Source organism: Bison bison, unplaced genomic scaffold (genome assembly GCF_000754665.1).
Source record: "Bison bison bison isolate TAMUID 2011002044 unplaced genomic scaffold, Bison_UMD1.0 scf7180017854252, whole genome shotgun sequence".
Lineage (NCBI taxonomy): Eukaryota > Metazoa > Chordata > Mammalia > Artiodactyla > Bovidae > Bison > Bison bison.
This window is the reverse complement of record NW_011484825.1, coordinates 1360757-1374867: the sequence shown is the minus strand read 5'-3', so window position 1 is coordinate 1374867 and position 14111 is coordinate 1360757.

Sequence of the window (14111 nt, the reverse complement as noted above, 5' to 3'; positions counted from 1 at the left end):
TTTGTCAATAAAGGTCTGTCTAGTCAAGGCTATTGTTTTTCCAGTAGTCATGTATGGATGTGAGAGTTGGACTATAAAGAAAGCTGAGCACAGAAGAATTGATGCTTTTGAACTGTGGTGTTGGAGAAGACTCTTGAGAGTCCCTTGGACTGCAAGGAGATCCAAGCAGTCAATCCTAAAGGATATCAGTTCTGAATATTCATTGGAAGGACTGATGCTGAAGATGAAACTCCAATACTCTGCCCCCATGATGTGAAGAACTGACTCATTTGAAAAAGCCCTGATGCTGGGAAAAATTGAAGGCAGGAGGAGAAGGGGACAACAGAGGGTGAGATGGTTGAATGGCATCACTGATTCAATGGATATGAGTTTGAGCAAGCTCTGGGAGTTGGTGATGGACAGGGAAGGCTGGTGTGCTACAGTCCATGGAGTCACAAAGAGTTGGACATGACTGAGCAACTGAACTGATTTCAATAAAAACATGTCTGAGCTAGCCTCCCAGAAATAAAAGATAGGTGGTTCAGAGTCAAGTTGACTCAATCATCCTAGCCAAGTCTATTTATCGCAGATCAACCCCATCACCTAGAGACCTCCAGACATATGAGCAAGCCCAGTCCCAGTCACGCCACCCAGTTGAGCTGCAGCTGACTGTTCATGGAAAAGGCTATTTGAGATTACCTAAGCCTGGTCAGAGCAGCTGTAGGTTGCAAACACATTTATTGCTCTATGCCACTGAAATTTTACAACTGTTTATTATGCAGCATTGTTCTGGCACTAAAAAGCTGATATGGTAGATTAGAATCAGCCTGTATAAATCCCATTTTGTTCAATCCAAGAATACCAATTAGTTATCCGAAATTCTTCCATAATGTCAAAGCATAAAACATGGCCCTCCTCTTTCTGCAACTGTCTCAGAGAAAAGGGCATGAGCTATCATCATCTCACTGTATATGAATTTTTTTCTCATTTTAATGAATTTTCCCTATTCTGATGCTTCCTGCAGTAATATTTACAGTGTCCTTGAAAACATTATTTATATGTGTGTGGGAGGAGGAGGGAATATGTGGTTGGAGAGAACCAGGATTTGATAATACCAAATAAATTTGGCCTACTGTTACATGCCAGAAGTGCTTGTCACCTGCCATGTTTTTCTCTGGCTCCAAACTCAGTCCCCCTTTCCTTGTGCTCCATCATGAGAGGAGTCCTGGCAATGAAAATGCAACATTCCTCTTGCGATTCCAATTTCACAGTTGAATAAGGAACAAGCCTGAGCAGACAGTAGCCCAAGAAAGGCATGACAAGCATGGCAGATCAGGGAGTCTAGTTGTTGATTCTGCATCCCTTCTACTTCCCATGACCCTTGCACTCTGTACAATAACAACAACAACAAAAATCGAGAGTAGGCTTCAAGTCCTGATGAGGTACAAGATGCAGTCTTTAACTTCCCTAAATGACTAGATTCCAATCAGGCAGAAACATGGGTTGGCATCTCCCCATTAATCTCTGATTGTGTTTTCTGCTTTAAGGTTTATTTAAAGAATGAGTTTCTCCTTCAGATCTGTGCAACTGGAGGAGACAGGGAAGACAGAACAGTGAAAGTGACATCTGTCGGCTAGCAGTAATTAGGAGAGATGTGTGGAGTTTCAGTGCTCTAAATGGCCCCGTTAAAATGTTGATGAGCAGTGAAATGTCTGATTAAATTTTAAGCAGGAATAAATGGGCCAGCCCCACCATAGGATAAAGCTAATGGAGTAGTAGACTGAGAAAATTAAACGAACAATGTGTCAGTGCAAGCTAAGAGACAAGCTGGCACAAATAGGCCTCTTCTGGAGCCTGAACATAGCTTCCTCTGCATGACTGCAAAGAAAAGATTTTCTGCAAGTATCACCTGAGCTTCAGAGTAGGTCATGAGCTACGGCATCAATTTGAATATTAGGAGACAAGAGGGGAATGGGCACGTTTAAAAAGGACACAGGAGTCAGAACAGAAGAACAGAGCAGTGACATGTGCACTGATGAAAGCTTAGAGAGCAACTCATTTCCCCTCTCTCTTAAGTCAGGAAAACGGAGGCAGAGGAACTCCTGGCTTCTAACAACAAGACTTTAGAATGTGCAAAGGAGCATGAAGTTATGGGGCTGGGGAAGTCTGAAGATGCTTGCTTCAGCTCTGGTTAACCAGAGAAACACTCACATGTCTGTTGAGCCAGTAAAACCATTACAGAGGTCTGCTGCTGCTGCTGCTGCTAAGTCGCTTCAGTCGTGTCCGGCTCTGTGCGACCCCATAGACGTCAGTCCACCAGGCTCCCCCATCCCTGGGATTCTCCAGGCAAGAACACTGGAGTGGGTTGTCATTCCTTCTCCAATGCAGGAAAGTTAAAAGTGAAAGTGAAGTTGCTCAGTCGTGTCTGAGTCTTCGCGACTCCATGGACTGCAGCCCACCAGGCTCCTCCGTCCATGGGATTTCCAGGCAAGAGTACTGGAGTGGGGTGCCATTGCCTTCTCCAATTACAAAGGTCTAAGACTATGCCACTTCTTGACCTGTATACAGGTTTCTCAGAAGACAGGTAAGGTGGCCTGCTGTTCCCATCTGTTTAAGAATTTTACAGTTTGTTTTGACCCACATAGGCAAAGCCTTTAATGTAGTCAATGAAGCAGAAGTAGATATTTTTCTGGAATTCCCTTGCTTTCTCTATGATCCAGTGAAAGTTGACAGCTTGATCTCTGGTTCCTCTGCCATTTCTAAATCCAGCTTTTACATCTGCAAGAACTTGGTGCTAGAGAAGACTCTTGAGAGTCCCTTGGAATGCAAGGAGATCAAATCACTTAATCCTAAAGGAAATCAATCCTGAATATTCCTTGGAAGAACTGATGCTGAACTGAGGTTCCAATACTTTGACCACCTGATGTGAAGAACAGACTCACTGAAAAAGACCCTGGTGATGGGAAAGATTGAAGGAAGGAGGAGAAGGGGTGACAAAGGAAGAGATAATTGGATAGCATCACTGACTCAAACTCAGACATGAGTTTGAGAAAACTCTGGAAGACAGTGAAGGACAGGAAGCCTGGCACACTGTGGTCCATGGGGTGGCAAAGAGTTGGACACAACTTAGTGACTGAACAACAACAAGACCAAACAATAACAAACAGCAACAGCAAAACTCAACAAGACCCTAAGGATCACCAAATCCAGATACTGCATCTGGTGTTTCTCTTGCTCTTAAATCTGCAGCTATGATTTCACCTCTGAATTCTCTTTGCATTTTCCACCTTCATCTAGCCTGTCTTCCACATTAATGACCTCGCCTCATATTTCATGAGAAAGAGGAGCTGTTAACCACAAATTCTCATAGGTCTCACTGCAGAATCTACAAACATGTCAGTACCTTCATCTTTCCTTTGTTTTTAACAAGGGGAATCCCTCAACTTCCAATCAGAAGCCTAGGTCCCCTTCTTCCTTGACTCCTCAGTAATCTCAGTTCTTATATTATTCTCTCTCTCTATCTCTTAAGTCTCTCCCTCTACTTAATCACCCATTCCCATTAGCAAAATAACATGCTCTACTATTTCTTATTTTTAAAAAATAAACTATTCATTTGTTCAGTCTACATTACTCCCATGAGGTACTGATTTCTTTCTATTAAGCTTCTTAAAAGTGTTTGTGAATGTACACACAAACACCCCACTACTTCAATTACTCTTTAGATAGACAGATAGATGATAAAGACAGATGGCCGTGCTTTTCTGTTTCTCTTTTACATTATGGCATTTTCTCCCTTGTTTTAAAGTTAGACATTGCTTCGGAAAGGATGCCTATTGTTATAGCCAAAAATTCCAGATAAAGAAAACACTGCTTGTATCAATTCTCAAGGATGACATTTTGAGTATTATAAACACACGTTAGTTTTGAAGGGAAGAATTGGTCAAGAAAGAAATTGAATTTTCAAATTCTAGAAATGACCTCTATGGAAAACAAAGTTTCTCGTGGTCTGAAAGTGGAGTCTTACTAGGAATCATGGATTAGAGAGATGGAGGATACTATGTGAGCAAGTTATCTCCCCACCTGATAGGAAATAGAAGACAAAAGCCAGTCTAGCAGGTTCCAGATAGGAGGGAGGGTGAAGCAGTGAAAGATACATGTTCCCACTCTCCATTCTGAGTCAATACCATGGATAGATAAAGCTGTTAAAATAACCATAAAATTTGGGCTAAGACAAAATAGAGCTTGTTTTCTTATTTCTCTGGCCATATATCAGGGAAGATTCAGTTTCCTTTAAAAAAGTACTGATTTCAATAAGATGTTATCAAGGTGTTAGGCTAACAAGCAGCTGTGGGATAAAGCTAAGACAGGGCTTCCCTGGTGGCTCAGGTGGTAAAGAATCTGCCTGCTATGGAAGAGACCCAAATTTCCTTCCCTGATCAGGAAGATCACCTGGAGAAGGGAATAACAACCCACTCCAGCATCCTCGCCTGGAGAATTCCATGGACAAAAGAGCCTAGCAGGCTACAGTCCATGGGTTCTCAAAGAATTGGACACAACTGAGTGATTAACATACACATACACACACACACACACACACACACACACACACACTAAGAGAAAGAATCAAAGATAATGTCACTAGAGTCTCCCTCATCATCCGTGGATATGGATATGGATTTGGAAATTCTTATTGACTCAATGGAGGAAGCTAAATGTAGCTGAGTCAGTAGTCTAGGGGCCTGTCATGGACTACCTTAGAGAAATTCTTAGAGAAGTAGTCCCTGGCATGAGAAGTTGAAGAGTGATAGCTCTGTCCATGCATGAGATGAAAGGTATTGCCAAGGTTTAGATTATCTGCTATGATGGCCAGAGATGGAGGCAAGAGGTATACACTCTGACAATGCCCTAATAATAAAGACTTTTTGATTCATTAGCAGGATGCCTCAATACCAGATGCCATTAGGATGCCAATGATCATATGGACTAAAACTTCATCTCCAAGGGATTTACCAAGGACCCTCAAGACAGCATAATAAGTTACACATGGATCTTCTGACTCTTCCCCACATTTGATCATGAGAATATATATGCATGCAACTACAGTCAACCAGCAGCTTATCTAGAAGGAAAATAAATCATGGTTGGAGAGTCAAGTTGGAAATGAAATAAGCCTCTGTATTGTGCTCCATTTTCATATAACCAACTGCCAACTTGACATCTTTACTTGTATGTCCCAAAGGCATGTCACACTTAACACAGCCAAATACAAATTCTTCATCTTCCCCGCCTGCTCTGCTCCTACTTCAGACTTCATCTTCTCATTAAATGGCAAATGGCACTTTGTGAACTCATCCATTTAAACACTGGGGAGACATTCTTGAAACGTCATTCATAGTCTCGTAAATCTCACAAGTGAATCTACTTCTCTCCATCTCTACTGCCACTCCTCTGGTCCAAGGCAACACCATCTCTTGTCTGGGCCACTGTCCTCAGCAATGAACTGAGGGAGTTTTCTTCTCTTTAGATTTGGGATTTGTGGATATGTATGGTGAAATTTAAAAATATATTTGCTGCTTGCCTCTCTTCAAACCTGTCTTAATCAAGAATTGAATGATAAAGATGTATGATGAAGAAATCACAAACTTCTATAAAAAGGGAAGACTTTGAAAAAGTAAGCAGACAGGAGAAAGCCAGTTAGCCAGTGTTGGCAGAGAAGAATGCTGACCAGAAATCAGTTGATTCAGCAGTTTTCACTGTAAATCTCCACCACCCAACCCCCCACCTGAAAGGCTCAAGAGTAACAGGTACCAGCACTGGCATTCTGGTAAATGATTAGCAACTAGCTTTCCAGGAAAATTAATCCATCAAACAAACAAACAAAAATACTGATTTATAGTGTTTGCTGATTATCATGAAGCAAATACACTACAGTCAATTTCAAATTACTAATGTAAGGTCACTGGGTGCAGATATAAGAAGAAATGTACACTCTGTCAGTACAGGTGATGCAATCCCTAAATGATACCCATGGAGCACAAAAGTTATGAACCATAAAGAAAGCTGAGTGCTGAGGCATTGATGTTTTTGAATTGTAGTTCTGGAGAAGACTCTTGAGAGTCTCTTTGAATCCAAGGAGATCAAAACAATCAATCCTAATGGAAATCATCCCTGAATATACATTGGAAGGACAGAAGCTGAAGCTCAAGTTACAATACTTTGGCCACCTGATGCAAAGAGCCAACTCATTGAAAAGACCCTGATTCTGGGAAAGATTGAAGGCAGGAGGAGAAGAGAGTGGCAAAGGATGAGATGATTCGATAGCATCATGGACTCAATGGACATGAATCTGAGCAAACTCTGGAAGGTAGTGGAGGACAGAGAGCCTGGTGTGCTGTAGTTCATGGAGTTGCAAAGAGCTGGACATGACTTAGCGAATGAACAATAACAACAGCAAATGAATAGCTGCACAAAAAGGAAGTGAAGTCAGTGAAAAATACTCATTTAGCAATACTAATACTGTAAACCAGGGATCCCCAATCTTTTGGCACCAGGGACTGGCTTCATGGAAGGCAATTTTTCCCGGGACTAAGGTAGAGGGAGCAGTTTCAAGATGGTTTAAATGCATTACCTATATTGTACGTTTTACTATTATTATTATTACATCTGCTCCACTGCTGCTGGAAACAATGAGTCATTATTTCCGCAACAGGTGATAAAACTGTATTAGGAGGAAAATACTGGGGACAGTGGTGATGGCACTATCACCCGCCATAGCTGAAACAACATATGTAACATCTAAACGTGTAAAACAAAGACTATTACTTATAATAAGAATATTGCTTGTAACTGAAGCAATTGAAGAGATTGTCCCTTAGGGGAAAAGAAGTAGGTGAGTAGAGGACTTCTATTTCTCTTTTCTGGAAGTCTTGCAGGCTGGGTATTGTTGGGATTAAGAACACGGTGTCTGACATCACACAGCTTGGACTTAGCATTCTGAGCCCTAGTAGCCACGAGACCTGGGTGAGTTATTTAACCACTCTCATCCTCAGTTTCTTCATCTTTATAGTGAGAAGAGCAAGAGGCCTATTTTGCAAGGATAATTGTGAGGATTAAATGAGGTAATATATGTAAAATACTCAGAACAAGATTTGGCTCATAATAAATAATATTAACTTTTATAATTACTATTTGCCTTTTTAAAATTGTGTAACCAAGTTATTCTGATGAATATTAAAGACTAAGTTAAAAGAATAATAAACATGATGGGTTATAAAAGACTCATAATGAAGTAGAGCCTTTATTCAAAGTTTATGTTTGGCAGTATCTCATTTGAGATTGAGGTTTGGAAATATATATATATTTTGCATGAGAAAACATGTAAACATGAAAAGTTTTATTTCTTAGGAAGACAATTTGTAAGTAAACTTTGTAAGTAAACCAAGGTATCTTTCCAGGGTAAAAGATTAAGAGCCTCAGTTATTCTCCCCAATGTTGAAAGTCACGAAAAGTTATCCAGGTGTATTGGCTTGGTCATGATGTAGACCCAGCAACACAGAAGGGCCCATCAGTCTCTTAGTACAAAATCAGTATGAAGGAAGAATATGGCACTATGGACAGATCAGTATTAAAACCCAGAAGATAATGGTAGTCTGGCTTCATGAGGACTCAAGACACCAGAACCTGTTCTGAGGCAGCCATCCTAGTTATCAGCCTTTTCACTCCAGGAATGGTCGTATTAGTTCATAATACCAGCTCTATCATTGAGAATCCAACATACTTTTGGAATGGGGATCACTTGGCTAGGTGGGACAAGATGAGGACTTTCTCTTGTGTTTTAAATTACCAGTGAGGCTTGCTCAGTATTAAAAGTGGGTGGAAAAGGAGGCTCAGTGTTTTCCTCCAGACATGACAGGTGACCAAAACAAGAAGAAGCACGTCTACTGCTGCTATGTGCAAGCTTCTTACCCAGAAATAAGGATGGCACATTATTCTTGAGGTACCGACTTCACATCATAGCTCTAAAGTTCTCTGCTGCTGCTGCTGCTGCTGCTAAATCGCTTCAGTCGTGTCCGACTCTGTGCGACACCATAGAGAGTAGCCCACCAGGCTCCCCCATCCCTGGGATTCTCCAGACAAGAACACTGGAGTGGGTTGCCATTTCCTTCTCCAATAAAGTTCTCTAGCCTCATGATTATTTCAGAGATGGAGGAGCAATAATGTCTTTTGCACATGAATGAGCCTCTGAAAGTTCTTTGGTAGGGTGTGTGTGCTAGTTGCTCAGTCGTGTCCGACTCTTTGCAACCTGATGGACTGTAGCCCTCCAGGCTCCTTTGTCCATGGAATTCTCCAGGCAAGAGTACTGTAGTAGGTTGCCATTCCCTTTAGAATCCACAGAAAGAAACTAAACTTCATGTTAACTGAGTGTATGGGTTTCAAGTTTTGTGTTTGAGATGCTACTCTGAGATAGTATTCTTATTGCAAATTTTAAGGAACACCCTGGTTCCATGTACTTCCCTGATAGGAGAAAAATAGTCAGTTGGCTTTTGACATGTATCCTAGTCCCTGCCTGGTTGACATATGCAGAGAAGCAAGAGCTGTATACAGTTGACCGGTGAACAACACAGAGATTAGGCATGCTAACCCTCCTTGCAGAGGAAATCCTCATGTAACGTTATAGTCAGCCCTTTATACCTGCAATGCCACGTCTGAGGATTCAGCCAACCACGGGTCCTGTAGGACTGTAACAGACATTTAGTGGGGAAAAAAAAAGCTTATATAAATGAATCCAAACAGTTCAAATCTGTGTTGTTTAAGGATCAACTGTATTCATGTTTTCAGTGTTTTTTACCTGGCTTTGAACTAGGGCATGCAAGCTTAGGGATTCCATTTCCCCATTTAGAAAGAAACATAATGAATGGTTACCCCTTTCCATCTCATAAGAACACTGAAAGAACCAAGGAGTGCATTACATTAAACAGCATGAATAAGTATAATTTTCCAATTACTTACTAGAAAATACCATGCTAAGTATTTATTAATAACATATATTATTCCTCTTCATTTTTTACAAAAAAAAAAAAAAACTGTGAAAGAGGCAACAATATCCCCAGGTCACAGAGAGGAGAACCAAGGCTCAGAGAAGTTATGTAATGTCTCCAGAGATCCAAGTTAGGATTTAAGTCTACTCCTTTACGAATAGAAACACAATTACCACATAAAGCCATCATTACTATTTATCTTTCAAATTTCAAAAAGTTGCTTTTGCTTAGGATCCTCTGATTTTCCTGGATCCCACCCACTAAAGATAAGTTATAGGTATTTCCTCTGTGAAATGTCAATGTCTGAGGTTATTAGAAATCTTAAGTTATTATATTTTAAGTATGTGAGATTAAATATTTAATCCCTAAATTTGGAAATTAGATACAAGAAAAATATTTATCCAAAGATCACTATCCTCTCACAATTACTTTTATGGACTTTTCTTCATATGCATTTAGTTATATGGTTATAATTGCCATGTACATGTAATAACTTCACTTAGTAGTCATATTATACCTCCTAAAAAATAACTTCATAATATTGCTTTGGATCGGCACTCTAGAGTTTTTTAGTCAACCCCATGATAAAAGGTATTTTTCTATCTCAAACTACTTATTGAAACAGCTTGAAATAAATAATTCTGTACTGAACAGTGTCTTATGTATATATTTTAAATACATTTTTAATTATAGGCTTGACATGCTAACTGTTTTCATTATGATGCAAAAATGAACACACAGTTCACAAAATGTTCATTTTCTCACCAACACAGACAAACACTCCCTTTAAATGACTCAGCATTTATGTATTAATACCTACTATTTAAGGTCTTGATTCTATTTAATAGTGTCAGGTTCTATGCCAGGAATTAGAGCATATATTCCATTTGGCCATATGGATAACCTTATTTCACCAATACCATACAGGAAATTATCCTCCGGGTTTCCCAAATCATGAATTACCATGAAAATCATAGAAAGAAAAGGCATATAATTTGAGAAGCATGACTTTTAGGCTTACCATCTAATCTCCTGTATCTACCTCAAGTTTAATGAGCCACTAGGCACATGGATTGGTATTTATATCCACGGCTTGCGATACACCCCAGGAACTTTGAAGTGTGTGCTATGAATAGATCAGTTTCCATGACCTCTCTTCACATCTTTGTTTCAGCTCTTTGGTTAGGGACCCTGAGCAAGTGCGCTAGAAACGGTGCTACCCCTATCATGCGGTGAGGAGCAGTGCCATGAGTAACATATGAGCCCGTTACTGCTCTACAGGAGAGGAGACAGGTCAATCCTTTGCTAAATCTCTGTGCACCGTGTCCTCTTCCTTGTTCCAATTACCAAGGAAGTGATGGCACTTTCTCGTCTACAGCCTTTCGAAACTTGCTGACATGTATTTAGGACATTGCTGGGATTGTAAGTCTTAACCAAACTGTCCTCAGTAATTCTCGTGGAAAATAAGATCCAATGCTTTCTCAACTCAGACCACACCCATTTACAAACCAGAAGAAGAACTAGGACAGGCAGAAAGAGAAAGATTACTTTCCAACCAAAATACTTATTTAAATCCAGAAATATAATAATTGCTGAAAAACTGGCCATAGAATATTGCCATTAACTAACATCCTGATTTTCCTAAAGAGGAAGCTAATTCCCTCAAAAATGCAACAAGTTGTCTAAGCTAGTTTGTGGCACAATCCCGAAGGAAAATATGCCCTGAAACTTGGGTTTTTTGTTTGTTTTTTTTTTTCATCATTAGCAATTTAGATTCCCTTAGCTTTTGGAGTAGCTTTTTATTCATTCAAAAAATAACTTTTGAGTGTCTTCCATAAAATTACTACTCTGGCACTAGGGATTCAGCTAAGGTTGAAATGTGGTAGTGCTGGGAATACAAAATCAAAAGTCACAGTCTGACAAGGAGACAGGTTTGTAGACTGATAATTTAAGTGTAACGTGATGAGCAGAATCCAAATAGAACTGTAAGCTGTGTGCTACAAAAAGTCTGCCTGAGGGACTCAGGGGGAACTTCCCGAAAGAGGCAGCCTGCTTTCAGAAGGAGCAGTTTGCAAGGAATGACAGGCAGAATAGCATAGGAGGCAGAGAGAACGTCACACATACAGGACAGGATACTTGAGAAGCAGCACAGAGTTGCCCCATTTCTTGACTTTGGTGACACAGTTGGCTTCCCAGGTGGCACAGAGGAAAAGAGTCTGCCTCCCAGTGCAGGAGAAGCCAGAGACGTGGGTTTGATCATGGGGTCGGGAAGATCCCCTGGAGAAGGGAATGGCAACCCACTCCAGTATTCTTGCCTGGAAAAGTCCATGGACAGAGGAGTCTGGTGGGCTATTGTCTATGGGGTCAAAAAGAGTTGGACATGACTGAGCACACACTCACGCAGAGCTTATTTATAACTGCTTTATTTTCGTCTTCCATGTCACCTTGTTAGTGCCTCTTTCTCTGCTTCACGTTTGGGATTCCTAAGGGTCCTGTCCTCCGCACTCTGTTCTTCCTTTCTCTACACACTCTGCCTTAGATTCCACTAAGACATATTCCTCCCATCTATCTCCCAGATCTTTCTCTCTTGAGCTCCAAATCAACAAATTATAACCATACAAACACTAAGTGTTTGAAAGTATTTTCAGTGTTTTTATTCAAATTCTATGTTCCTACCCTATGTTATCTCAGTAAATGGCACCATCACCAAGTTACCTGAATTATTACTCCTGCCTGTTCTGTCTCCTTTATTCTTCACATTCAATCTGTCACCAAATCAGACTAAAGGTAACTTCCCTGAGTTCCCCAACAACCCTTTTACCACCCTGTCCAAACTTTCCTTTTTGCATCAAATTATTCATTATATTTTGCCTTTAAGAAGTTTCAAATGTCTACAGACTGATTTCTGCCCAATTTCCAGGCCACTAATGGTTTGTTTAGAATAGTTTTATATATAATAAACTCACATAAAATCACATGGGGATAGTTCAGATGGGATAGTCATTTATTTTCCATGGCAACTGACATAAAAGCACAGAAAAATGTCACTGTGACTGAAGACTGGAGAAAAAAAGTTGTGATAGAGAGACAAAAGGGGAGATATTGCCAGGGTCAGAAAAAATAGAGATTAGTTTTAAATATTAATTCAAAGCTGAGGATAAATGCTCTAGATTATAGGCAGTGATTTGTGATTTACTTCTCACATAGACAAACCTATGGTAGGTTACTCCCTGATGAATAGCAGCAAGAATTGATTTAATATTGTTACATTTATTACTTATTCTATAAGCTTTTATTGACTACACACTCAGTGACAGGCACTAGGCTAAACATACAGTCAATATAAGAGATATGTCTCTAGCTTTCAAGCATCCAAATTAGAAGGCATCACTAGCCCACAGAAAAGCAGCAGAAAATCATATCACTTTATGACATAGTTCAAGAGAGACAGTAAAATAATGCAAGGGATTTAGAAGAGTCTTCTCCTTGGTATGCATAATTTCTAGTCCTCAGAAAGTCCTACAATTGCTCAACATTGCCTATTGATTGTGATTGTGTTTAAATCAAGGAAACATCATAGACAGCCTGACTCTGTGTGTGTGTGTGTGCATATGCTACATTTTCCAAATTATTTCTAACAAGTATAAAGCTGTCCAACTCAATGGAGATGAGTTTCAGCAAATTCCAGGAGATAGTGAAGGACGGGGAAGGCTGGAATGCTGCAGTCCATGGAGTCGCAAAGTGTTGGACATGACTTAGCAACTGAACAAAAATAATCACTTAGTTAATTCTTATTATGTACCAGACCAGTGTTAAGAATGTTGTATACTCTATGTATCTACTCTATGTAATATCTTCCTTGTCTTACATTGTTTATTCCATCCAGACACACATTCTCCAGGATTTTAGTTGGCCATAATTTCTGGGTGAATGTATAAACAGATGGTTAGTGGGATGAACTCCAGCCCCAGCTACTGAAGTTGGTCCTGAGGTGTAACTAATATTCACCATCTTCTGCACCACCCAGAGATACCCCTCCTCTCTGCTGGTAGTTTGCCTGAATTGTAGACCCAGAACCTCATCCCTCGGGGATCTGAACACCTGTTTCATCACCCTCTTATCAGACGAGTGTTGCTGTACTTGCCATTTACAGCTGAAACTTGGCATGGTGGTGCCAAAACTATGTCAGATATCTGCCCCCTGCTCCCACGACACAGCCGCAGCCTATTGCCTCATGATGATCAGAGTCAATTACTTCAAATGTAGCAGCTCTGCTCTGTGCTGCCTTATCTATTGACATGGGAAGCCCAAAGTGACCAGACCACAGCTATAACGGTAGCTGTAGTGAGACTCAATAGGTTTCCTGTTGGAAGCATCTCTTCACTAGAAAGAGGTACTCTAGACCCGTAGAGCCTGAAGTTATAAAAATGGAAAAACAAATTCCCCCAGTGGGTCACTGGGAGTGATAGTAAATAGGACATTCGTACTTTCACATCTTGGTTCCCAGACTCAGTATTCTGCCTCTTGTGGACACCCCTATACAATGGCTGTTGGCTTAAGGAGATACATTACATATTGAATGATAGCACCTCACTGACACATGGTGCTCTTTCCAAGCTGGCATCACAGCTGTACCCTCATGCTACTTCTCCATGAAGCCAATATTAATAATATTATGGTGTGGGATGACAAGGGTCCAGGGGTTCTGGATTCATGGTCATATGCCTAATGTTGTACTTTCATTGCTATAAAGGAGGTCCCTTAGTTCAACTAGAAGTCATACAGAATCCAAGTTGGAATGCTCTTAGACAGTGATGTTGACTAAGCACTATACCCAGAAAAGGCAAACCATCCCTGGAATATGTTTCAGCTCAAATCTGGGTGAATTGCTACCTTTTCCAGAATGGTGAGGGGTCTAATGCAATTAATTTTACACAAATGTACCAGAGAAGGTAACTTATTGAAGACAGTCTTGGGCTCTGTTATTGGAAGGTAATGCTGATATTTAGCAATGGCAATAACTAGAGGAGCCTTGGTAAGAGGAAGCTCAGGCTAACACCCACGCACACCCTCCATCACTGTAACGGTAACTTT